This window comes from Phalangium opilio, unplaced genomic scaffold (assembly GCF_054372755.1).
Source record: "Phalangium opilio isolate 3A_F unplaced genomic scaffold, DU_Popi_V2 ptg000014l_1, whole genome shotgun sequence".
Classification (NCBI taxonomy): Eukaryota; Metazoa; Arthropoda; class Arachnida; order Opiliones; family Phalangiidae; genus Phalangium; species Phalangium opilio.
The window spans coordinates 907,954-933,083 of NW_028324149.1; the positions used below are offsets into that span (position 1 = coordinate 907,954).

General features: G+C 37.1%; 1 protein-coding gene and 2 long non-coding RNA genes across 5 annotated transcripts in view; 1 reads left to right on the top strand and 2 right to left on the bottom strand.

The window, feature by feature from the left end:
• LOC149704971 (uncharacterized) overlaps window positions 1-25,130 on the top strand; it is a 209,428-nt gene that overhangs the window by 91,606 nt on the left and 92,692 nt on the right. For all 3 annotated transcript variants that reach the window (XM_089865115.1, XM_089865114.1, XM_089865113.1), the window contains one exon: window positions 2,692-2,815. The gene's annotated coding sequence lies outside the window, so the exon portion shown is untranslated. The remainder of the gene's footprint in view (window positions 1-2,691; window positions 2,816-25,130) is intronic.
• Window positions 17,916-18,427, bottom strand: LOC149704976 (uncharacterized). Its single transcript, XR_016381475.1, has 2 exons — window positions 18,220-18,427; window positions 17,916-18,151 (listed from the first exon to the last, which is right to left on the bottom strand). It is a non-coding gene; the product is annotated as an uncharacterized LOC149704976 (long non-coding RNA).
• LOC149704977 (uncharacterized) lies at window positions 20,591-23,015 on the bottom strand. Its single transcript, XR_016381474.1, has 3 exons — window positions 22,914-23,015; window positions 21,353-21,537; window positions 20,591-20,674 (listed from the first exon to the last, which is right to left on the bottom strand). It is a non-coding gene; the product is annotated as an uncharacterized LOC149704977 (long non-coding RNA).

Consider the following 25,130-nt stretch of genomic DNA (forward strand, 5'->3'; position numbering starts at 1 on the left):
AACCAAAACGGGTGACGCGCGTAACACTATTGTTTAAATATTATTCAAAGAAACTTACCCCATACCACAGAGCTCTTTAACTAAGTACCCTTATATCTTGAATTCCCGTTAGTGCCTAAAAAAATCCATTCTGCCCCTCGCCAAAGAGGAAAAAAAGAGGAGACAGAAAGCTGGAGAGACAAATGTGAAGGGGAAAAAACTTAATAGAATTTATCCATCCCCGAACCCCCTAGAAAAAATGAATAATATTGCGGGAGGAAACTCCCCACGTACACTGAAGATAGAGGGGACTTCCCCCCGTATAATAGTATTTCGCCCCTCGCCCCATAAGACACCCCTAACTTCTTTAAGAAAGAGTCAGGCAATGCTCGTACCATCCCGATAATGCAATACTTACAAACTTACTCTTCTAATATGGTAAACATAATAATAAAAAAATTTAAATATTCATCGATTGAAGTAGAAAGGCTAACATTATCGATATTAATACGTTATTGTATTGAATCTCTGCATGGATGAATTTATCTCGTAAAACATGATTTGTATGACAAATTTAGCAAGGACCTGCCTTGCAGTATATAGTTTCACGCTCATAAACTGCACCAGTAGATCGCTTATCAGTTACTGTTTTAAATGTTACACGAATAAAGCGTGACGTGAAGTCAAGGATGATTAAGCGCGGGATGGAAATAAAACGGCGTAAAATTGAAAAGAAAGGATAATTAAGATTGATTTGAATGGGAATTAGATGTTTTAAATGGTAAAACTTCAAGTAATAAACTTCGGTTGCGCATGTACTGGAATTGGTTTCGGTAGTATGGAATATTCGCGTTGAAACGAGATGAAGTATAAAGAGTAAAGCAGACGCATTTGGATTGGAGAAGGCATTTTTTTTTCTTCTTCTTTTTTGCCTGCACCCCCGGATAGCCGTCAAGCTCTGGACGGCTTAGAATTTTGGTTTATTTCCGAGTCCGAAGCGATCCACCGCTTTTATCCAAACCATCTATCTTAGCCCCAAAAACACCCGAGACTGTTAAAGCCATATTAACCAGCGATTATGTTTAGTTACCAAGAAGTGCCTAATTCCAAGCGTACAAGAAGGCCTCCCATTTCGCAGCCCCTTCCTTTAACTTCACTGGGAACACTTGCACGGATCTTTTCCAGATTCTCCCCTCTAGGACTAAGGCCTGTCTTATACATAGTTAATAGCGGCCTCGACGGACCGGACCGCTGCGTATGAAAGAAATCCTGGCTTTCACCGACCGACCTAAACTTCTCTCTTCATCCCTATACTCTCTCGTATATCCTATGTAATTCTACATAAAGCTCGTGCCAGATCGGCACGCGCTATACGTAACCTACCTTCCCTCTTTTATCGTAGCTAATCTCAACGGTTAGCCTACTTCCATTGGACTTTTACATTCAGTTTTACCCAGAAGTCCATTGTGTAAAATAGGCCAAATTTTAGAGATATTTTTCGCTAAAGGTGCTCCAGAAACTTCCTCCTCCTTTCTCTCTCTCTTACCTTTTAACTTCAGACCCCCCTGTCAGCCAATCTAATCAAGAACTGATTTAAACTGAACCTAGCCTAGTCTTTTGACTCGTCAACGATCTGGAAACACTATAGGGAAACCGTATAAACATCCTCTTTGCGATTAGGGGACATGTCATATCGCGGTAAGAGTCCCCGAAAAGATGGCCTAGTAAATGTCGTCTGCTTAGTTTCACCATTGGTCAATCTTTTCCTTACGATGGAACAGTCAAGTTAAGCTGGATGGACAGTTGAAAGAACAATTGAAAACGTTTACTTTAAAGAATGGACTTGATCTTGTGGATTTCACGGTTCCCATCCGGGATTTAGGATAGAGCGCGCGGACGGGAATGGCCTGGGTAACGTTACTGGTCACCGCTTTAATTCGGGATTAAGTCTGACACGTCGCCTTCTATTTATCCTAGCTCCGATTCCCCCGTAGGTTAGGATCGCAATAAGCAAAAGCCTAAGCGTAGACGCCCAGCCTGATTTCACCCGGACGACGGAATCTAAGATACCTTTTTTTTTTCTTCCAATATACCCTGATACTTTGGTCCCTGTTGTAGAAAAACCTTTAGCCCATCTAACCCTAAACGCCTCTAAGGAATAAGAAAGTTCTGATGGTAGATGGAAATTCCTTTTCCCGTATACAATAAATCCCTCAAATAGTCCATGGCTAAATTGATCAGAAATCCAAGAATTTCAAAGATTAAAATATAGATTAATCTTACCATCCATAATTTTTACAGTTTTAATTTTATTAATATTAAAACAATTTCAAACGAATTTTTTTACGTTTTTTAATAAATAATCTTCATGGCATGAACATCTACATTTTTTCTTATAAATTTTCTTGCCCTTTTTCATATCACCCCTTAAATTAGACGAGTCCATTTGGTTGCTGAATTGCGCTCTTGATGAGTCACCTTCATTATCTGAAACGCGTTCATTATGAGTCACGTTTATTTGCTGAAACACGTTCATTGTAAAGTCACGTTGATTTTCCTCAGTTTTAAGCCTTTGTCGCGATGCGAATTTTTATTAAATTGTTAATTCAGTCTTATTAATTCATATGGTAATTGGCTAAATTAAATTTAATTTTAGGTAAACATAAAAGCTAATTAGTAGAATATTAATTAATTCTATGTTTTACTTTATAGATTAATCATCAGAATGTCAATTGAAAAAGCAACGAGGATGGGTTTTGATATTGTGGTATGGACAAGTACTGGAGGATTTGAATGCTATAATGGACCACCCTTCGGCATTTGAGCGTCAAACTGGGTAAGTCCACGGTTTTATACTCTAAGCGCTACTGAAACCGCTCGAAGCTTCCCAGCGTTAAGCCTATAATAAGCCGTGCGCCTTTTTGCAAAACTCAAGGCTTGCACGTCTTGACACGTCATGAGGATTCAGATGAATTTAGCGTATACAGACCGCGGATGGCCAGTTGGCCTTCAAACAGAGTTGAGAGCGTATAGGGTTGACAGAAAAAATATCAAAACAGATAAAACCACTGCCGTAAATATTGTGTTCTAAATAGTAAGAACCTTCCCTTCACAAAACCAAAAATACTTCGTTATTTAAATTTGTGTCAAGAGTTTTCGTTTTCCCTTAGGGCTAATGTTAACTCGCGAAAGCAAAAAACTCAATTCATTTTCAACAAATATTGAAATAGCTTCGCTGAGAAGTTTGTACAAACTTTGTTAGCGCTTATTTTATTTCTTAAGCAAGAAAACTAGATACTTATTTATCAAAACTAATCGAGAATAGCTGCTTGCGTTGGATTTAAATGGGAAAAATACCAAGAATGTATCACTGCATGGTTGATAAAAGCCCTTGGGTCGTTAAAACATTTTTGTGTTTATTTTAAAAACGTCAGAAATGCGTCGCGAAAATGAGAATGAATTTAGGTTTCTTTAGTGAGAATGGCAATAGAAATTGCATTTTCGACTCAAAGTCGCCCATATACTTCGGTCCGACCATCCTTTTTAGTATATACACCCTGTATATTCACCTTTCTACAATTTTTCCCGCCATTTCTTAAAGAAACTAACCTCGGTGTTGGCGCCATAACATCTCACGAGGGCCGTAGATAATGTTCTTATGGAAAACTCGCTTTTTATATTAGAGTGGTCTTCGACGAAGCCCGGTCCTCGCCGTCGTCGTCGCGAGTTATCTGTTTTCTAGTGTATTAATTCCTATCTAGTCTTGACACCTGTCTAAAACCTTCTCCAAAAGTCCCCGAAATGCAGTGCGCCGCAATGTTTTTAGCGCGGAATGGGGAGTTAAAAGCGGTCTTCGTAAGATAGTGACTAGACTTAGGTCCATCATCAAATATTCATCAACAGGGGCTGCTCAAAATGGTGGGTTTGAAGGAAATAGGTTTGTCCATCGGAGACACGGACCGTAGAACGTGATGGTGTGATTCTAATAAAATATCTATGCAGTGCGCGATGTTATATACCTTTTAAGTTCTTATTGGTTCATACCCGTATCTTATTTACGATCTCAGAAAGCTTGGGTTACCACGAGCGTCGAGAGTCCCTACCCCACTTCATTGTAATTTGCCATTTACCATTGTCCTCGACGTCTCGTACTCAACCCAAGAAATTCTGAGCTTAAAAACACGATGTAACTTGGGTTGGGTTGGGTTAAAAGTGGTATGTGTGACGTATACACGTATCTAGCGCGATAAAACATGAAGGGTTGGATGTTAAAAAAGGGCTTATACGACATAACGGTCGTGCCAAGGCCTAATAAAGTCGTTCTAGAAAACGGGGACGTACCCTTATCAGAGCAGGCAGATTGAGACATTAAAACGACGGAACGACGTTCTAAGCAGCCCATTAGCGTAACATTTAAGACCGTTTCTAGTATAGCTATCCCGACAAAAGACTTTTCGTATACGGTGCAATGTCACATCGGTGGCCAAGGCTTAAGTCTTCTTTAGTTCTTTCTCGTAGCATCGCGGTATAACACGCCCTTGACCAAATATTTCTGGGTCTACTAATTGAAATTACTGACAGCTATAGCCTTAAGGTTCCTTAAGGCGTTAGCGCCTGATCGTTATCCTTAAAGACTCAGTTTGGTAATTAAGAACCTAGATGCGAAAAAAATTCTATCGTATTTCGATGAGTACTGAGAGGTCTAATACTACAGCGTTACGTTAACGAAATTGAATTACCATTTTGCATATATAAATGTATTTTTTAATTATTGATGAAGAATGGTTTATGAAATCAATAGTCTTAGTTGATTCTGTATAGATTTTAAGTAACTGTCCGACCCCATTTAGTTACTTCTCTTAAGGACGCACTTAAAAACGTAATTAATTAAATTAAGCACAGCTTAATTATCATTAAGACAAAGGATAATAGCTATCTAATCAACCGTTGCAGTAAATGACAATTATATTGAAAAAAAAAAACCATGTGCAATCAACAATATCTTTGCAAGGAAATTTAAGAAGTATCTTTGAATGAATGAACGATTGCTTGACTGAGAGAAAAATACCTATTATTTTTTCCAAAAGAGAAATAAATAAGAACTTATATTATTTATAGATCTTTTTCAAAGAAAGATCCATCCCTCTATGGTTAAACCCATAAACCATGGGTTATCATTTTAACTCTAATGACTTTCTATAATTCTTTGTGATGAAAGGCTAGCGTCCGTCGATTTGAAGTGACGAGCGACGGCAACAAAAAAAAAACTGTATAAAATTTAGCCGAAACCGGAGATGAATTTTTGGCGAGAGAGAAAGAGAGAGTGATGCGGATGGGATGGGGTTTTCTGGCCATTTTTCTTTTTGGTAAATGATTTTTCGGAGCGGTAGAATCTAGCTATAGATTCTAGCGTCTCAGGTGTTTTGTAGAGGCGCTTGATGACTTTTAAATCTGCGTCCCACGCTTCCCTTCCAAAAACAAAGCTATTTATACCAAATTTTCTCTCCCCCCACCGTTCTTAATGGATAATGGCATTTTAGCCCCCAAAACTCCATTCTATCTTCTCTCTCTTTAGCTTTAATCGAAAACTTTCTCAGTCTCATCCGTTCCGAGCTCTCTTTCTCTCCCCTTCTCTCCTTGACGTATTCATATGGACCCTTTCTATGGAAAGCTCAAGCCATCCTCGCGTTTAAGCTCCCTATTTATAAACTCTAGACAACTTAAAGTTCAGTGTAAGATGAATTACTTCGCAATGATACGATGATAGAATAGCCGTGTCATCAAGAACTCATAGATATGTCGAGAACATACGATCGCCCGTTGACTTAGATTATTCTAGATTCATATTTATTACGTACTTACCTTAAATTCCCCTGGTGTCAAATTCTCACCCTATTATTAATTATCCTTGCTTTTATATTATGTGACGTAAATGCTACACCATTCATTGTTTTATGCCTACAAATCATATTTAAACCCAAGCCCACGTGACCAATCCGAAGTTGCAATGCTTAAGCTTCAAAGATGGTCCCGTGTTCGAACCCTAGCCACACCAATTGTAAATCCTCCAATACTAAAAGTTAGTAATCATGTTTTGCAAGCTAAATTGTTAGTAAAACAGAAGCTCCTCATCAACATTATTATAATATTTCTGATATCTATGGGGGAAAGTTATATACAATTTTAGCTGTAGCGAACAAATCAGACCAGACCTTAAAGGTATTATCGTATATTTTAATCGCCAATCGAATTTTAATTAAAACAAATTGGCTCAGGCTGGAAAAGTTATATATATACGTTACTTTGGTTATTACGCCCGACTGAACGGAAACGGAAATCGAGAGGAAATTAGAAAAACGCCAGATACACTCGTAAAATCCGTCGAGCGAAAATTTATTTTTTTCTTTCATTAATAATATCTTTTAGCCTGGGAAAAAAATAAAATAAAAATAATTAATAAAGTTTGCTGAAAGTTTTTAAATTATTTAAATTAAATTCGGTCGATGAATGAATGAGGAAATAAACTCGAAGATAACGTTCTACAAACTATAAAGGATATAATGTCTCTTAAAGAGAGTAAGAAATAAATTAGTAACTGGTTTTAGAGAAAGTATTTTTCCATGTCGAAAGTTTCCCTTTCTTGGAAATAAAGACGTTTTACGACGTTAAAGATTTTTTTAAGAAGATAGCTCTACCATCTTAGCACATTGCTACTATATATTACTTGACCAATTTTGAGTTATTTATTTTTTATTTAGCGATTTTCACGGTGATAAGATGGTATTTGTTGAATTTTTAAAGTCATCACCTTTTTTTAAAAGTTCTTAAAAGAACTCCAAAGAATAAGTACTTTATTTTGAAACCTTTTGGAGATTTTATTGCTGGATGACCGCTATAGTCAAAAATAGGGGGACCTCAGTAATTGACCATAAGCGTGGGATGTATTTATACCTTCCGAGTTTAACAAGTGGTCATTTCGGATGATACGCGAGGACATTGGTCAAGAAGACGTTAAGCGGGTTACGCTACACATTAACGAAATCTTCCATGCCGCCAATTTTACCTTAATTGGGTGTGTGGAGTCCATTGTGACCTTTGCCCTGACTAGTTAATTTGACGCGATCTACCATAGTTCCATTTATACTATACTTGCGCGTTTGTCAATGTAAGCTGTAAAGTTTAATTTAAATGTGCGTTTTAAATATTTTATAAACTTCATAAAAGCTAAAAAAAAAAACACGACACGACTCGTCTCTGGAGTCTGAACAGACAACGATATTAATTTAAAGTCTGTAACATTTCGGAATATTTCAAAAGGTCCCTTTTAAATTAAACTTCACTATGTAATTCTCTTAAGTATGAATTAACAAAAAAAAACACTTATCCTAGATACACAGTAACTCAGTCGCAACAAATAATTAAATTTACACCTATTTATTTTACTAGGAAATAATTATATTAAGAGAAGCCAAAAATTCTAGGAAACCGTATCGCTTAATAATACACAGACGCTACAAGCTCTGGCTGAAAGAAAAAAGGGTTAGTAATTTTTCCTGGTATAATAACAAACACCCTAGCCAATTAAAGTATAACTAACACGAGTTCCCCGCCGGCTGGGTTCGAACTAGCGTTAATAAGGCAATTTAATGCACGCTCCATGATACGACTAAAACAGCTGCACTATTAAACTATTCAAAACTGGTATCTCTCTCTCTCTGTCTCTCTGAAGCTTTACGTACCTCGTCCGGCGTTTGAATAATCCAAAGATGTATAGGAACCAGGGATTGAAACTCGGGTTATATACGTATTGCGAATTCAATTGCCCGAACGAGGTTTCCAAACCTATGACCTAAGATTTATGTGTACAAGGTGTTTAATTGCCAATTTAAGGAACCATAATGAATTGAGAAAATTGGGCGGTTGTTGTTTGAAGAATTCCTAAAATTATTATCAATCTAGGTTTGTGATAATTTGAAGTGTAAGTCTAAATAAGTTTAGGGTAAACAACTTCGAGCTGAGCTATTCGGTATTTTACTGTGGAATTTTGCCTCTGCTAAATTAAGAATTAAGCTATAATTTGAGAGTGTAAAATTCACATAATAATTGCTGCAAATCACTTCTAAATATTAATTGCCTCCTAATCAATTAAAGAGAAATTTAATTAATGTAATTCTTTATTTACTGTGCTTGTAAAAACAGGCTCACGAATACTATCGCGAAAATGTTACATTTGCCAGCCAAGTTTGCACTTCAAAATCTATAATAATATTCAATAGCACTATTTTCGAAAAAGGATGACGTCAGAAAGTAGAGCTCTGATTGGTTGACCAAAAACTAGGCCTTTGCTTCGTAAATATCACACTTTCTCTTATTTCTAATTGTCTTATTTAATTTAAATTCGAATTAAACAGTAAACATCACACCCTGTACTGAAAGTTCTCGGTGTACCCGTTGAAAAGCCTGGTATACCCTGTCTCTCTCTGAATGAGAGAGTATATTGTACCGTAATCAATATCTTCCAATAAATGGGTAGGGGTGGGGTCTTTTCCCCTTACTATTTTGACTAATTAGCTCTATAACGGGACTAATGGACATTACTATTGTAATAGGCAAACGACGATATCTTTGGTAATTGAAATCCTAGAGCTTTACCTCTCTCTCTCTCACTCACTCTAGCTTCCTCCAAGCTATAAATTGCTCTATTTACTAGACTGTAGGCAAACCGCTCTACCACCACAATATGAAGTTTTATCGAAATAGACCCAGTTTCCCCGGGATAATTCTATACGCAAATCGGGGATTCTAAGGTCACTAAGTTAGTGGTTTAAACTATACCAGGGTTGAGCCAATGATAATGTTGAAGTTTACAGATGTAAATTTCAATATCATGCACACCCAATTTTCTTTCAAAAGGAGAATTTCTACGCTTACCATTATGGTGGTGATGAATCTTGGATATCTGCAAGGGGCTTGAATAATATCCCTCTATTGACGTCACTTTGTCCCAAGTGTCGTCACCTTCCTAGAGTTCCGCCTGCTTCTCGAATTGATCACTAGAGACGGGGAACGAAGGATATTCCCAGGTTCGCTTCTATTTTTTTTTAACTGGTTTTAGGCATTTTCTGAATTATTCCAAAACAATTTATGCCCTTAAACTTTTTTAACTTTTAGTAAATTTAACATTAACAATTTATACTGTACGATTTCACGATAGGGATTCCGTAATAAACCTCCAGAACGGCTAATAAACCGGTTCTTAAACCGATTAAATGCTGTAAGTTCATGCCTGTATATAACATATAGAGAGGTTCGCTTGTAAATGAGAATCTTAATTCTACATCATCCTTGGTTTCATATCCCCATTATGTTAATAAGCGAGAGATGGAAGGATCGTACTATGATATGTACTATACGGATTAAGTTTTCGACGAGCGGCGCTATCAAACAATTTGGGATTAACCTTAGGCAATGGGAGGGGCTAACGCAAACTACTAATATAGATTTGCGCCAGCGCTCTTCATTATGGAGACTTTAATAGAGTAATAGATATACTGCTCTGGAACGCACTCGGATTGCTCTGAAAACTGTGCACTTTCCATATGTCTAGATTTCCTTTTACCAAGGTGCTCTCTCTATACACGAGATCCACTAGGAGTTGATTTGTATAAAAAGATAGGTCTGTGTAAATGTTTTAGGCGGGAAAATACCTCGTGCGGCTTAAGCCTATAATTCCAAATCAAAATTGAAAAGCACGTGGTATTTCTCGCGCCAAACTTCTAGAGCGCGTGACATTTTAGTTCACGTTTTTCGGTAAAATAGTGAAACTTGTACGATTTTTTAATGTTATATCACAAGTATATCTCCCCGTCCCAATACTGCAAAATGGCAAATACTTGCGCACTTTTTTAACTTGGGCATCTTATGATTCTAGTGGAACTTATTTTACTTCATTAATATTAGCGAAACTAATAGCAATTTATAGAGAGATCCTTATAGCTGCTTCGGCAAGGCGGATCTTGTTACGATATGGACGAGATGCAGTAGGAGCTGGGGATCACGCGTTTCTGAAGCCCAGTAGAAGTCCTGGTAAATATTTGATCAAGGAGAGTGAGTATATGAGGGCGACCAATTTATTAGGCCTTAAGCTTGTATCAAACGCGCTAATATATTTTAATATCTGGCGATAATGTTCAATTATGATAAAGTGATACGCTCGAGAATTTTCAAGTTCTTCAACAAGAAACCATTTATTTACGGTTATAAAAATGTCAATTAAAAGAGCTCAAATACAGGTTAAAGGTTAACGTATTCTTCATTACTCCGATGCTAATTATGATTCTATTGGTAACAATTAAGGTGTGATAATTTTACAAACTAGCTTTTAAGAGCCGCGAGTAAAGATTGAAACCATTGTTGTTGTAAATGTAGGAAAAAAGAAAACATTAGTAAAATTCAACATTAGCACCTGAGGTTCTAATTTGCAAAAAGGGACTTAAAAGAGTATGAGAGGACTTATTCCCGTATCGGATAATTCGCGATTGACTATATTTCTGCCAGGCCTTGGCTTGAAAGGAAAACTTTCAGGGAAACTCATACCGCCTTTATGCGAACACACGGAGCTACACTTAGATGCCGCTATAAAATATGCATAATGTTTCCGAAATCTAGTAATTAGGAAGCTTCGTCGGCCTCAGGAAGATTTTAACGTACTTTGGGAAAAGCAACCTTACCCGAGTCTCTTAATAAGGGATAGAAAACTTTCCATAACATTTTCAAAGAGTGGCGACTGTGAATTTACCCTCTTTTCGCAATGAATATTAAGTATTTAAACTCGTATTTAAATTTTGCTCCAAACTTTATGCAGAAAAATTCTATTGGACTGGTAAAACAATGATAGAGTTTGTTAATATGGTTTTGGTTTTACCGTTTAAGGTAGACACCCCTAACTAAAATGCGGAAGTTTCTTAGAGGATACCACGTTAGAAAAACAATTTGTGGACAAAACTTCAAACTCGGTAAAGATAAATGCAACTATATTTGATAAGCAAGAAGAGAAGGGAGTTGGGGATTATTAGAGCTTAGAGTCGCATATTTCCTCTTTCAAATCAAATAAAGAGCAAAGGGTGGCAGCCATTTCGTGTCCTTTTTTTATATTAACAGGAGGGTTGCCACTATAGTCAGTGTTATTAGAAGCCATGTTTCAGGGACCTCACAGCGAAAAGGTCGTATTAATATGATTTTGAGCAAATCCCTTTTTAACTTTGTCACTGTAACGGAAAATTATATAGACAAGTAGGCAAGAGCATTGTGACTTGTACAAAAAGAAAAATATTACGTAAATTCGAAAACTTAGACAAATCTTGTTTTTTGAGCTATTTGTTTAATTGCGCGTGCTTTAAGAAAATTCGTAATACCACGTGCTTTTTCAATACATCGATATCCGTTATGCCTTGGTTTCAATTTGGAATTTTCGCTCGCTTTTACAATTGTATTGTAATCCAAATTTTCTCATACAATGATTATTTTATTTCGGTAGGGAAAGAAGTCGTAATAAGAGTTACTTTGTTTTGCGTCTTAGCTTCCTGAAAATGTCGCGTATCTCCGTCTTATCCTTATCCCTATATTCTCAAATGGGATGAGGATGGATAAAAGGGAGGTCCAAGAGCGGAGATAGAGGGAGAGAGAGAGAGAGAGTCGGTGGCATCCCGTCGTGTATATACCATATAGTTTTCTTTTTTCCCGTCACGTTCTTTTATGTATGGGAAGGTGACGCTGGTGCATTCGATCTATGCTTGGTCATATACCGGCCCTTTTAGAAGGGTGCTGCGGCTCACGCGTCACCTTGTCTCTTAACTAATAGAAGAGGTCTATATTTCCTATCCAAAGATAGAGGGAGACCCAAACGCGAAGAAATTGCCTACACTAACTAAGCCTTAACACTCGGACGTTTTCTATGTTAAAGGCGAGAGGTATGGTAGAATGATTCTAATTTTATTACCCTATGCCGAGGTTTTTAGTTGGAGAAGGCTATGAGTCTTAAAAAAGCTAGCTATTCTTGTCACGTGGTAAGATTCTAAGGGTCCATACTGGCCTGTCCCTCGAGGGGAAGCGCGGGGGTGGATTTTTCCTCGTGGTGTCCGTGATAAATGACCAAGGGAGTAAGAAAGAGTGACCCGTACACACCCGGAATGTCACCCACTATTTCGGCAATTTGTCCAACCAGTTAAGACGAATTTAAAGCAAGCCTGGTAGATGAACGTATCGTTGTCCTTAATCCGTCTTTCTCTTATGTTTTGTTTTATTCATCTTTCTATGGTGAATGAAATTAAGGCTATCAAAAAGAAGATTAAAACGTTTTCTTAGATTAAAATACTATAGGTTTAAAACATCAGAAAAGTAATTTATTTTAACAATGTTTGAGAAGCAATATCAATACGCCAATTTTTTTATCGACTTACTTATGGCAGGTCCAGTGTAGTTAAATTTTTATTTGTGCATTTTAAGATAAATGGATAACGTAAATTCTATAAAGATAGGGTAAACTGGATGAGCATGGGAATTCAAGGTCGTTTTGAAGCTAAACGCGCGGAGGTAGACGGTTTTTTTTACTGGTATATCAAGGTCACTTGAAATTAATATCAAATAAAAAGTTCTGTTCGAAAGTAGACTCTTGAGGGGAAGTAAGATATTCCTCCGCATTATTTGGAATATAGTTAACTCGAATAGCTAAGTTACGCTCAAAATTTACTGAAACCATCCGGTGCGAGTTGCGGAACTTCAAACATACCACGTTATATCCGAATTCTATTCAATAAACGGCGTCGTCTAGCTCATCTCATTGAGACGTTCTTGGCGTATATCGTAGGCTTTAAGTGCTGTAGTTGATTTGGAAAACTGGCGCATTAGGAACTAGCTCATCTGAATAACGTGTACGACAATTCTCTCACAATTGTAAGAACACTTTCCCTTCTATAGCGTCATCGCCTCAGGCTTAATTAAGAGCATCTACCCAAATTTAAAATTCAAATTTCGTCTAATGTTAACAGTAATGAAGGACTGAAAATTAGCCAACTAGCCATAAGGACTAAGGACCATACCAGAAGTGGATCATATTACAGCTCCCTAGAAGTACTGGACGATATAACATCGCCGTGCATCAGCATTGTCTCCTAGCACTGAAGAGAAAACGGTATATGCGAAACGCAGCGGCGAATTTGTGAACTAAACCAGAGGAATGATTTTGGCGCGAAAGAAATTTTTAATAAGCGGGCGAAGGAAACGGAAGTAAGTGGTACGCTGGTAGCCAATGAGGAAAGGTTTGAGAGAGAAGAGCGCGGAAGGAAACAAGTTGTTCCATACAAAGTGTTGGGTTCTGAATATAATAGTAGAAGTCCACTTTTTTTTAATAATTGGCGGTCTCTAGGTATTTTTTAAACGCTTGTGTTGAAAAGGAAATTAATATGAACTCAAATTATCAAAATAGCCCTCATCATGCTAGAATATTTTTCATGCATCCTTAATACAGCACTGAGCTTCCACCAAGTGTCCTCTGCTTCCACCGATTTAAAGGTTTTTAGCGGGGATAGTTGGACCGATTTATAACTAATTAAAGGTTGTGTTCGTCGATATAGAAATTTGTTTTCCTTTTGTAAGTGTGACAAATTTTTTCAATGGTAGAACGTTTTCCGTTTGCGAAAGATGCTGGTCAACATTTTTCAGTTTTACAAAACGTTTTTTTAGTTGCTTACGGTTAAGTGCTTTTAATATCGCATAGATCGTGTTCAGAAGTGTCTTTCATTTGGGCATGCGACGATTGCAATTAGTTACATTGATCCTAACATAAGCCATTCTAAATAAAAATTACAACACGATAATAAGCTTCACACAAATCACGACACTGACGGCGGTCTGACAGCCATTATCATCAACCGGAACTTCCGTATGTTAACCTAACTCAAGATCCGGGTTAATGGGAAAACTATACTTGTAAAACTGAGCTACAGATGGCGGGCTTGGATGTCTTGGAAGAAAACGCTGTTTACAAAAGCACAACCTACGTCCAGTACTTATAGGGAGCTGTAATATGATTCACTTATGACCATACTCACTATTATAGCGGTGTGCAACGTCGGAAGGAAATAAATTACCATGAAAAAAATCTACTTTTATGTAAAATACCTTAGTTTTTCTATACCTATCGTTAGATAATTTGAAAATTTGCCTAAAACTAAGAATTTTGTGTTAGAAAAACAGTTTTAGTTTTACTTCTGATGTCTTAAGCTTTGTGTTAATTACTATGGCGCTTGAAATGGAAAAACCACTATATCAAATGTAGATGTTTAGCAAAATACCATTCCAGCATGAATCATATTTCTCAAAAACAAACTTTTAAATTTAACCCCATATATATTTAAATGGACTTGCCATTTACCCTAAATCGTATCAAGTCAATCCATCTAAATCCAACATCCCGCGCTTGACAAAGACTAGCTAGATAGCTAGCTGTCCAGCGTATCGCGTTGAACTCCTTTGAGACATAAATACTGACTTAAAACTAAAACTTCTTAAAATAAGACGACGAGACATAAGGGGAAAAGGGAACTTTCCGACGAGTTGTTCCAGACGATAGAATTGTTGTTGTATAAGTAGGGAAGGATTCTATATTCGGTCGGTATTCCCTTCTCGTTCGTCCTTTTCAAGAAGATATTGATTGAAAAGTTAAAAGCTCGAGAGACTAAAACGGCGATGCTGTAACTTTCAAAGAGAGAAGCCGGAGAGAGAGAGGGATGGTGAGAGCTCAAATTGAGTTATTCGCCGTCACTCGTCGGACGCGTTCATCCAATTTCGTCGGACCAATGACCGTAAACTCGCAGCCTTCGCCAAACGCTCCCCTTGAAAAGCGAAACCCACTTTTAACGACCACCATAGAAAAACCCTCAATCGAAAAATAAAGCCACACCACTTTTTTAAATAGGGGGATCTCAATTGAGGTTTATGCCTTCCGATCTCCTCTCTTAGTCTGTTAGAATACAACTAGAAGTTACTAACTTAAAGTGCTCGTTTTCCTTCGTAACAAACGGCCCTCTCACTTCAATAAATTCCATGACTTTTAATTATCAGGATGATGCGTGAAAACCGACTTTAAGGGGTAAAAGCCTCCTTGTTAATCCTATGGCCCCTGTAGAAATGTTTACACTGCCGCACAGTTGTGTTCACGGTGAAGCTACCCATCAGGCGTAATGATAAATCTATGGGACGAACTGAAATTCGAAAGTTAATCGTATCTTTCTTAATTATCGTCCGATTTTGACCTAATTTACACCGTTTTGTAGCCCTTAATTAAATATATCAATATTTGTTTACTTTTATTTTCATAACAGAAATTTCCTTAATAAAACACTACGCCTATCTTGTTTGGACTTTCTTCTCAATTTTTCAAGAAGTATAAAACTTTACTTTTGGTGCTAGGAGAATTTTTAAGAGACCTTTTACGAAATAAGGGCGAGTTTGAAAGTAAAACAACCCTTTCACGTTAATAGCTTAAAATACTCGAGGCCTACGAATTCCCGCTCACACTTATGGCCAAAAAAGGTGTTACAGCGTTAGGATATGTCGAGTTTCATCAAACCATCGAGAAATAACTTTGAATAAAATATAGCCATGTTCTCCACCGCTTTTACCCTACAAAAAAAATATACGATATACTTGGCTATCAAACCGATAACGACCTGCACCATAGGAAATTGAACAAGGTGGTCAAGTCAACTTTAAACTGTTACATCTTTGAGTTTTACTTTTTTTCACTGATAATAATATTCAGCTGTGATACTCACTAAGGAAGATTTTTCTAACCCGTGCTCATCTTGAATGGCCTTCAGTATTGATAGAAACCGCCTTTACGAAATGACGTCCTATATAATCTTTACCTTTTAATAAAACAACCCGAAAACCAAATCTGAAAGTCCAAGGCTTAAAAATCTGGCTTTAATCTGAGGAAAAAATGTTTCGTCGAATAAAACTTTCATAGGATTTCTTTCTCCATTAAGTTATAGATGAAAGTAAAAACAGGTAATTGTGAAGAACTTTTCCGAAGTTGCCCCTCAATATTTCGAGAGTGAAAAAAAATAAAATAAAATGTTAACCAAGGCTTAACGAAAGAAAAAGTGAAAGGGGAATATCATCATATTATGACATAGTTAGGCTTAGCAAAAAGAGATGAAACTTTCTCTCGAGTATCGAAGAGGATCCTCTTTCATTAAAGAGCCATTTGGGTATGGGGCTATAACTTCAACAGGTTGCAGCGCCGCCTAGCCACTGATCGAGAATTAACGAGGGATAAATCTGGGATATATTGAAGTATAGGGAAGAAAGATGGAGAGCCAAAATTTAACCATATCTTGTCAAACACGAAATTTTATCTCACACTCTGCTGTAATATCTTCGAGATGTTATCCATGTAGGGTTTTATTTTTTTTTATTTAATCGCGTTTTTAGTGCGTTCCGTGATGGGAGGGGGGACGATGATCGCTTTACGAGGTTTGTTATTAACAGCTGTTATTAATATTTTAAAGTTTTATCGATTGAACACCAAGAGCGTTCAACGTGCATGATTCTGCACGTTCCCTCATCATTACTCTATTAGCCCTTAACTATTTGATAAAGGCGCTCTTGTGGATTTTTGTCCCGCGTCAAGACAATCAAGAATCGTGCCTACTTGATTGCTGAGGATTTAGTACTAAACAATTTGATGAGCAAACAAAAAGGTACATAAGCCTGGGAAGAATCATGTTACAAAACTAAAGCATTAAGAGAATAGAGAATATCATCCTTCTTCTATTATCCCCTTCTGATATTATGAGCGGAATTTCTAAATTTCAGTACATGTCCGCGAGGGTAAATATTACCTTTGTAATTAGTATGAATAACACTGGGATGATAATATTAGTTTAAACCTTCTTTAATACGAAGATACTCTTCCTTATCCGTTGTTTTCTTTGAGCAAACTTACGACACGTTTCTTGTAGCTTGCCGCCAAAACCTTTTTTAACCTCCGGAAACTTTGAACTTTTTCTCTGTTTTTTGGTCTATATAAAAGAGGGGATGGACCCCTTAGCCATATAGCTGATAAGGAAGGTTTCATTCCAGGGGGAGGGGTGGGGGTGTTAGTTTTTATACTGTTTAGAGCCACTGTTGGCGATTTTGATATCCCTTGTACCATCAGTCCCGCCCGCCCGCTTCTCTTCATGGTATATACCATCACCGTGAAGCTCGAGCTAGCCTCAAATGACGGGATGCCTTGATGAGAAAATCGTGTTTTTCCGGCGTAACACCAGCTGCTGCACCAACTTTTACATTAGAGAAAGAAGTGCTGGGACGGAGAGAACCGCGAGGCAAGGTTGTCAGATGCGAAAAAGAACTAAGCCAATAGCACTTCTACATTTCCTAAAAACTTAATTCATTCTGTGCCTTTTTTTTAAGTACATGCGCGTGATATAGAAAGTCCAGGGATTTCCCTGCGATGAATCAATACTATCTCACGGAATAGAGAGTTTAAGAAACTGGCCCGAAAAAAATGAAAGGTTTATGCTAGCTTGGATATGCGTAAAATTCTTCTTATGAATTTCTAGCTTGGCCAGCAAAGCTACGGTACACCAGTGGGTATGAAGTGGCTCTAAATTGAATCGGAAGTAGCTAGGTCACGTGGGGTAATAAAACACTATAGCATCCTGAGTGGTGAACTCGTTTTAAATCATTACTACGTGTTTACTATTAAAATAATACTAGCAATTCACTTATATATATGCGTTGTATCGGATGATGTTAGTAGTGATACCTACCCTGATAGACATTAATTCAAAATGGCCGTCATCCCCAAGTCCAAGAGGGCGACAATCTAGGATGAATGTCTATTATTATATCAAATTAGTTTGAATTAATTGATTATTCACCATCATGAATTAATTATTAACTATTTAAACTAATTATCCAATAGTTATTCACATTTTATATGTAATTTTGAATTTGTAATTGAAGCTCGATTCAATATATTTTAGTTTGGCGGTTTTTTATACTGAATGGTTTATAGCCGAGACATTTTTGGTGCGATAGAGGATTTTTTTCCCTTTCAATTAACACGTGACACTTATCGATTATCGAACTTGGTGGGAAAAATCTTGTGAAAAGAAAAAAAATCCAAGTTAAAAATCGGGGAGAAAACACTAGATTTCCAATATACGTTACCAGTACCATCCAGATGCCGGTTCCCCGTTGTACGAAGCACTTTATTTTTAACTTGTACAGTTTTTAGACATTGTTTTTAGCATTACCGCTATAATAGGATGTGAAGAATGAAAGAATTTTGCTATGAGAACTGCCGAATAATATTGTAAATGTTATTATTATTATTATTTTCACTATTGGAGTGAGAATGAAAGTTACCTTAAAAGTGCCTTAAAGGCCGGATTTTCTGCTAGAGGGTTCTCCTGGTACAGAAAATGACTCGCGATCGAGTAACAATAGAGAAGCGAGTCGCCTAAAAAATACGGTTCTCCTGGTACAGAAGACCGAGAGTTGGGGGTTCTACCTGTGCAGAAAATTGAGATAGGTAGTCACGTTAAAATATTTGAGCCCCGTTTTTTCCTCAAACTTCGACGCCCAATATTTCCGAAAGTACGGTTCTTCGGGTACAGAAGCCAGAGCAATAAACATTCAACAAAGTAAACTATTGATTTGAAGTTCAAGGTATAGCTAATTTAATTATCTTCTAAACCACATATCGGTTTTGTTGAATACCACAGAGGGGGTTAGTCTCCCAATTGTTAGCCACGGCAACACAAATCTGTCAAAGAATCAGTGGTGAAGTGTACTATTGAGGTAGAGAATCTGTATTCAAAATAAACTATTTCTTTGAAAATGTGAAAACCAACGAGTGAGGGCTATGGCTATATCACTATGTTGTGAAAATGTTTTAGATAATTGTAGGCACATGCAACCCATATGGTTTTAAGAATTTTTGCCTACAGGAGTGAGAAAAGTAATTCTACACTTCATTGCAATTGTTCAAAAAATTATATTTCAAATTAAAAAAAGGATATTTTTTAATCAATCGGCTGGATTTTGATTCCGCGGAGTATTTTACAAAGCGAAAAAGTTTAGTAACATCCGAACTAGCACATTCGTACATGTAGTTCTTTTCCGAAGCATCCGATAAACGTTATTTCGAGTAAGACATTCCATAGCATACGAAACAGTTTCTAATGAAACTATGGAGCTCTACTGAAATATTTCGAACTTATATTGTTAAAAAAAGCCGTGACCAAAGTTGGGTAAAACTTGCGCGCTTTACTGTTAAAAATCTTTCTCGGTCCCCAGAGAGCTATATAGTTACTAAGAACGTTTGGGCATTACAAAGAAAAAGTTCATTATGTGACTAGGGGTAAGCAAATTTTCTGGTGTCTATACGTTCTTAAAACTCCCCAACCCGAAGGGAGGGGGTTGTATTAGTATAAGTGAAATTCATCTCTATACTCCCGAGCATAGAAAAACTTCAAAACTTCTTCACGTCACGTGGTTTCACTTCTGTTAAAAATTTACCGTCCAAAAATATGCAGTTTGAAGAAGCAGTAAAATCAATTTTAAGTAAATATCCAGAGACAGCTTTCGTTTGGTGAAGGAACTAAGACTTGTGAGATAATTTACACTGCCATATTGGTGGGTTCAATGCAGAAGGAAAACTGAAACCCTCCATTATGGCTCCCAAAACCGTGGTAAGACTTAGGAGGGTGTAACGTACTACTCGGCCAACTGAAATCTCTCTACAACAAGGACTGTGCCAAGTTCGGGACCATAGCGGTATTTCAAGAAGATTTTTTGTCATTACTTTGAAAGAGCATCTCCCAAAATTTCTGGAGTCCCCACTACGAACAATTGTAGAAACCCATTAGTGACCGTGCCTTATAACTTTCAACCCCTCTGGCGGTAGGGGTACTGTTTTGGCCCATTATTGTCACCCTCCTTTTTTGCCTCGACAACTTTTCCCCGTAAGAAGAGGATCTTTTGTAATGAACGTAGACTATAGTGAGCTACAGCTCGAGAGAAAAACCATGTGACGTGACGTCATTACTGGGGTTTTAAATTGCATTGCCAAAGCTCACGACTTCCAATATGGTTGCTAGAAGAAAGGTAAGAGATAAGAGGGTGTGACGTTACGACAATATTCCTAGTAGCACTCTACTGGTTTTCCGTACTTAGACCTTCGACGGGGGTAAAATTTCCACTGACTTTGTTGTTCTTCGCGAAGTGGTGTTACAAACGTAGGACTGCTGAACAGATTACAATTGAAATGTAAAGTGTAAGTATGTTTATTGCTCGGGCTTCTGTACCCGAAGAAGCGTACTTTCGGAAATATTGGGCGTCGAAGTTTGAGGAAAAAACGGGGCTCAAATATTTTAACGTGACTACCGTATCTCAATTTTCTGCACAGGTAGAACCCCCAACTCTCGGTCTTCTGTACCAGGAGAACCGTATTTTTTAGGCGACTCGCTTCTCTATTGTTACTCGATCGCGAGTCATTTTCTGTACCAGGAGAACCCTCTAGCAGAAAATCCGGCCTTTAAGCTGCTACTATATTTCTTTAAATATTGCTCCATTGCGTGAAGCTTCGTATCCAATTGCACGTGGAAATAGTTAAGTACTCCTAGTTAATGAAGAAATATTTATTTTATGATAAAATTCTCGCTTGTCATGGCTCTTGCTAGAAAATTCATTGTTTTATAATAAATAAAATAATGTTCTAATGCGAACAAGCCGCGTATGTATGGTCCATGTTGATTAACCCTCATTAAATTAGCGATCAGGGAAATTCTAACATTAAAATTTCTTTTGAATTATATTAAATCCCTTAAGAATTAGGTACCATTGTTCTTAAATGATAATTACCCAACGGATTCTTTATACAATTATAAAAAAGAGACATTACGGCATTACATTTCCTTTCCGAGGAACGGTCTTTAAAATCAGAAACTGAATTAAGCCGCTGCCTAATATATAGAACCACGAATACATACATCTATTTGGGATAATTGTGCCACTCATATATCCCAAGTTAATATCTATGCGTGTTTTGTGGGCCGGGCTTGAGAACTTACTATCCGTTACGCCTCATAATTCAAGCTGTGCCATTTCATTGGTTTATACAACGCGAGACAGATTATTCTCGAGGTTAAATTCGTCATACGTGATTAGTCTAGCTCCTCCCACAAAATCCGCCTAGATGCATTGAGTTGAGAATATGGCTACACAATAATTCCTATTGGTTTTATGTATTCTGATGGAACTTAACGACTTTGAAAGCTATTTTTATTACAATACATACCTAGAGTCATTCCGCCAGTACAGGAAATAAGAGAAAATGAACGAGACGTTTAAAAACAAGAAAACTTTAGAATCTTTACATTCGAAGGTCTTGCTATAAAAAAAGGGAATCTCGTCCCATTGTTTAGAAGGAAAATGACTCGGCTTTGCTTTCTTTACTTTTTCTTCTTCTTTCTCTTTATCTGTCTAAGTTGAAGAGAGACTTAGATATGTATGGTGTGTTTGGTTACAGGGTGAAAAGGGTGTGAAGGGTGCTTGGTGTTGGATGATGGGAGGGGATATGGAGGGTGAAGAAATAGAATTAACCGCCGTCTTTCTCGCTTCTTTATCCCAAGAAGAGATGACGTCCATTGGACTATAGTTCCCAACAAGATTGGCAAGTTGTTAGAAACCTTTTCAACGTCGTGTTGGGTTTTAGTGTCTGACATGTTTCGAGGTAGTAATTTATTGTGATTTTTAAAAATTACTTAGAATATTTGGTAAAATCCAAGCCGAATTTTACTTCATATTCTCTTTAATTTTAAGAAAGACTAAATTAAAATTAGGATCAAACTTAAAAATTAAATTAGGTGGTTCTCATCCATTTTCACTTCCTAAAATTGTATTAATTCATTCGTGTTTTTCAAGTTCTCAGTTAAATAATCTTTAAAATCCTGAAAAAATCTCAGAGTTACAAAAGAAAAAAAACTAACAACGAGAGCTTTATATAGAGGGGAGGATGGGGGTTTTCTTTTCCTCTAAATCCGTTTGGTCCGTCGCTTCGTCCTCGTATCTTGACCATTGTAAAAAAGGGTAGAATTGAGGGTATACACTGGCTAGGCTAGCGAAGAAATGATTCTGGAAGTTGGCGAGACGGAAACGCTTCATGATCGTTTCCCTTCCTGACTGGTTTGGTGGCCAGGCGGGCTATAACGACACCCCCTTCATCGTGTGCGTGGATCCCTCATCTTTACACCCTAGCTCTCGCGGACGCCTTTTGTTAAAGAACTTATATACGTGTAGCCCGTCCTTCCGGGAGAACAAGGGACATGGGGAAAAAGTTTTCTGCTTTAGAGCTCCGCCATTACCGCCTAGGAATTTCCGCTCGAAATCATCCCCGGTTTCTCCTTCTCGCTCTTCCCGCATCCTTACATCCTCCCACGAGTTTTTTTAAACGCTTTAAAACATTTTCTCCCTCTCTCCCACTCTTTAACTTAACCCAGGGATGCCTCGGCTTTCGCTACGATACTCTGGGTTGGATTTGGATCATACTGGGTTTACTCTATCGCGACGTAGTTTACTGAATTGAATCAGAGAGAGCCTGGATTTTAGGTGTTTCATATTGGAAATTCAACGTTATTTTGATGGAAGTGTTTTTAGGGTTCGCGGACCCAATGTTGAGATTTAGCCCAGACTCTTAGAGCAAATTCTTACTGACGTTGACTCGGTTTACAAACGAAATGAAGTTGGGGGTTGCGAACAGGGGACTAAGGCTTAAGGGACCTTCACCGCCATGACGTTAGTTATCCACCCTCCTTTTCTAGCGCCAAATATCATTAGATTTTCTCTCTGTTTTTACTTACTCTCTTTCCATCTTTCTTCCTCTTAGCTTTAAGTAAAGAGAAAATTCCTGAAGAGTAAAATACAAACCCCTTTAGGCCACCGCAAGAAGAAAAAAAAAACCTCTCAGAGCGAGATATAGCCAAGGCTTAAAGAGCTATAAGCGAAGAGCGAGAGTGCAGGGATAGAGATTCCCCCCCTCCTTTCCTTCTCTCAGATTTACATTCCTTTCATTTTTTAACTCTAAATCCAGCATAGGAGTTTTGAGGGTTATTTACTTCATGGTATAAACTGGCAAGGCTTAGCTGTTAAACTTATTTATGTAATATCATGCCGAAAACGTAACAAATCACGTGATGTAGTAAAAACGCGACTTAATAGTAGAACCCACACATGGAATAATTTAGATATTCCAATTTTTCAATGCTCTAGAAGTCTTGCGTTGGTTTGGTTTTTAACTTCTTTCAATTCTGTTCTGACGTCACATGTTCTGTTGCCAATATTGACGTCATACCGTAGATGTTTACCCCTCAAAAACTGTCCTTAAAATTTTAACTAAATCGACACTAAGGCGGATTAAAGTTGGCTTGTTTTTCTTGTTAGTTTTCTCTTTTAGTATTATTATTTTTCGGTGTGGTTTTTTTTATCCTTGGTTTTTTTTAAAAAAAAACTCCCTAAAATTGAACCCTTAGAGATGTAGGCTATAGATGACTTTAGAGATCCTGATTTTTTCTTCTCTCTCTCTCTCTCTCTCTCTTCACTGACGAAACTTCTCTTTCATGGAAAAGAGGATGAAAAGTTAAAGGCTAAAAACACTTTGAAAAAGACGTTTAACCGAGCTTTGACGCGGATTATTGGATAAAACTGACTTCTTATCAGCGATACGGGTACTTTTTTGGCTTCTTTTTCTTTCGTGAGGTTTACCGGAGTTTTGAAAATACCGGAAGAGACAGCCAAAAGAAAAAAGTTTTCCTTCTTTTTTCTCTCTCAATTCTTTACTTTGAAACTTCTTAAATAGGAAAATACCCGCATTGTCAGAAAGTAAATGTGAAGTGTCTAAGGTTAGTTGAAAATATTGGTATCTCTGACGCGTTTCTTGTCGCTATTTTACTCCCAGATGGCTACGGATTTAAATCGAAAGTGTAGAAGATCTTTAAAAATTTCTGTAAAATCGGTTGAAGTTTTGTACGATTACAAAAAATTTTCACTTGATTCGGTTAGAGTTAACAGACAGAAATAAAAAATTATAAGTTCGTGTATTTAACATGTCCTTTAAAAACCTACTACTATAGTATATATTTTAGTAGAAAATGTAAGCTTTTCTTTACAAGTATCTAAAAGAAAAATCCCTGAAAACAACATTGTTTTCAAATTATAGTTACTATTTGCGGGATGAAAACTAACATTCCTTTCGTGGATTTTGGGGAAGAAGAAAAATAAATTCAACAAACTACGTTAGGCTTAATATCTCTGGAGATTCTTTTTTGCACTATTTTTCTATATATATTTTTTTCCTCAAAATAGTTTGTATTTTTCTGGGGTGCGCGAAGTTTACTCTGTGAAGAAAAAAAGATTCGATTGTAGAATTTCGCTAGAAAAAAAAATACCCTTAAAAAAAGAATCCCGTTATATCTCTAGCCGATATTCAATTTCTGACATACGCCCTCAAGTTACTGGCTATAGCACTACATCCCAGGGAGATTTCATAACGTTCTAAACCCCCTTTAGCGAAATTCTATAGATATGACTTTATTTGTAGATGGCGTAGTTATGGAATTTTACATTAATGGACTCTATTCAAAAGAAAGGGGGTATCGTTTGATATGTAGATGCAAAGACGTTAAATTGGGCTTTAAAGTTGGCAGTCCTTTTGTATGAAGCCTTATATAACGTCTTTGGATGGTCCACATACCTTATGTTCTGTTCCATCTTAAAAATACAAGGTAGTAATTAAACACCAGACTACAAAGAATATTTTACTCAAGGAATTCCATTATAACTTCTGACACATCTTTAAAGAAACACCCGTACACGTGTATCAATGTACATAAAACTAAATTTATCATATAACTCGATATAACTTAATATTTTCGCGTCTTTAACCATCTAATATACAAATGCTTGAAAAGAGTCTAAGGAAATATCATAGGAGAAAATATAATGGTCAACGTAAACCTAGAAATGATTTGTCGTCTGTGACGCTACGGATAGCGCCAACGTGAAGTATAACTTCAAAGGAT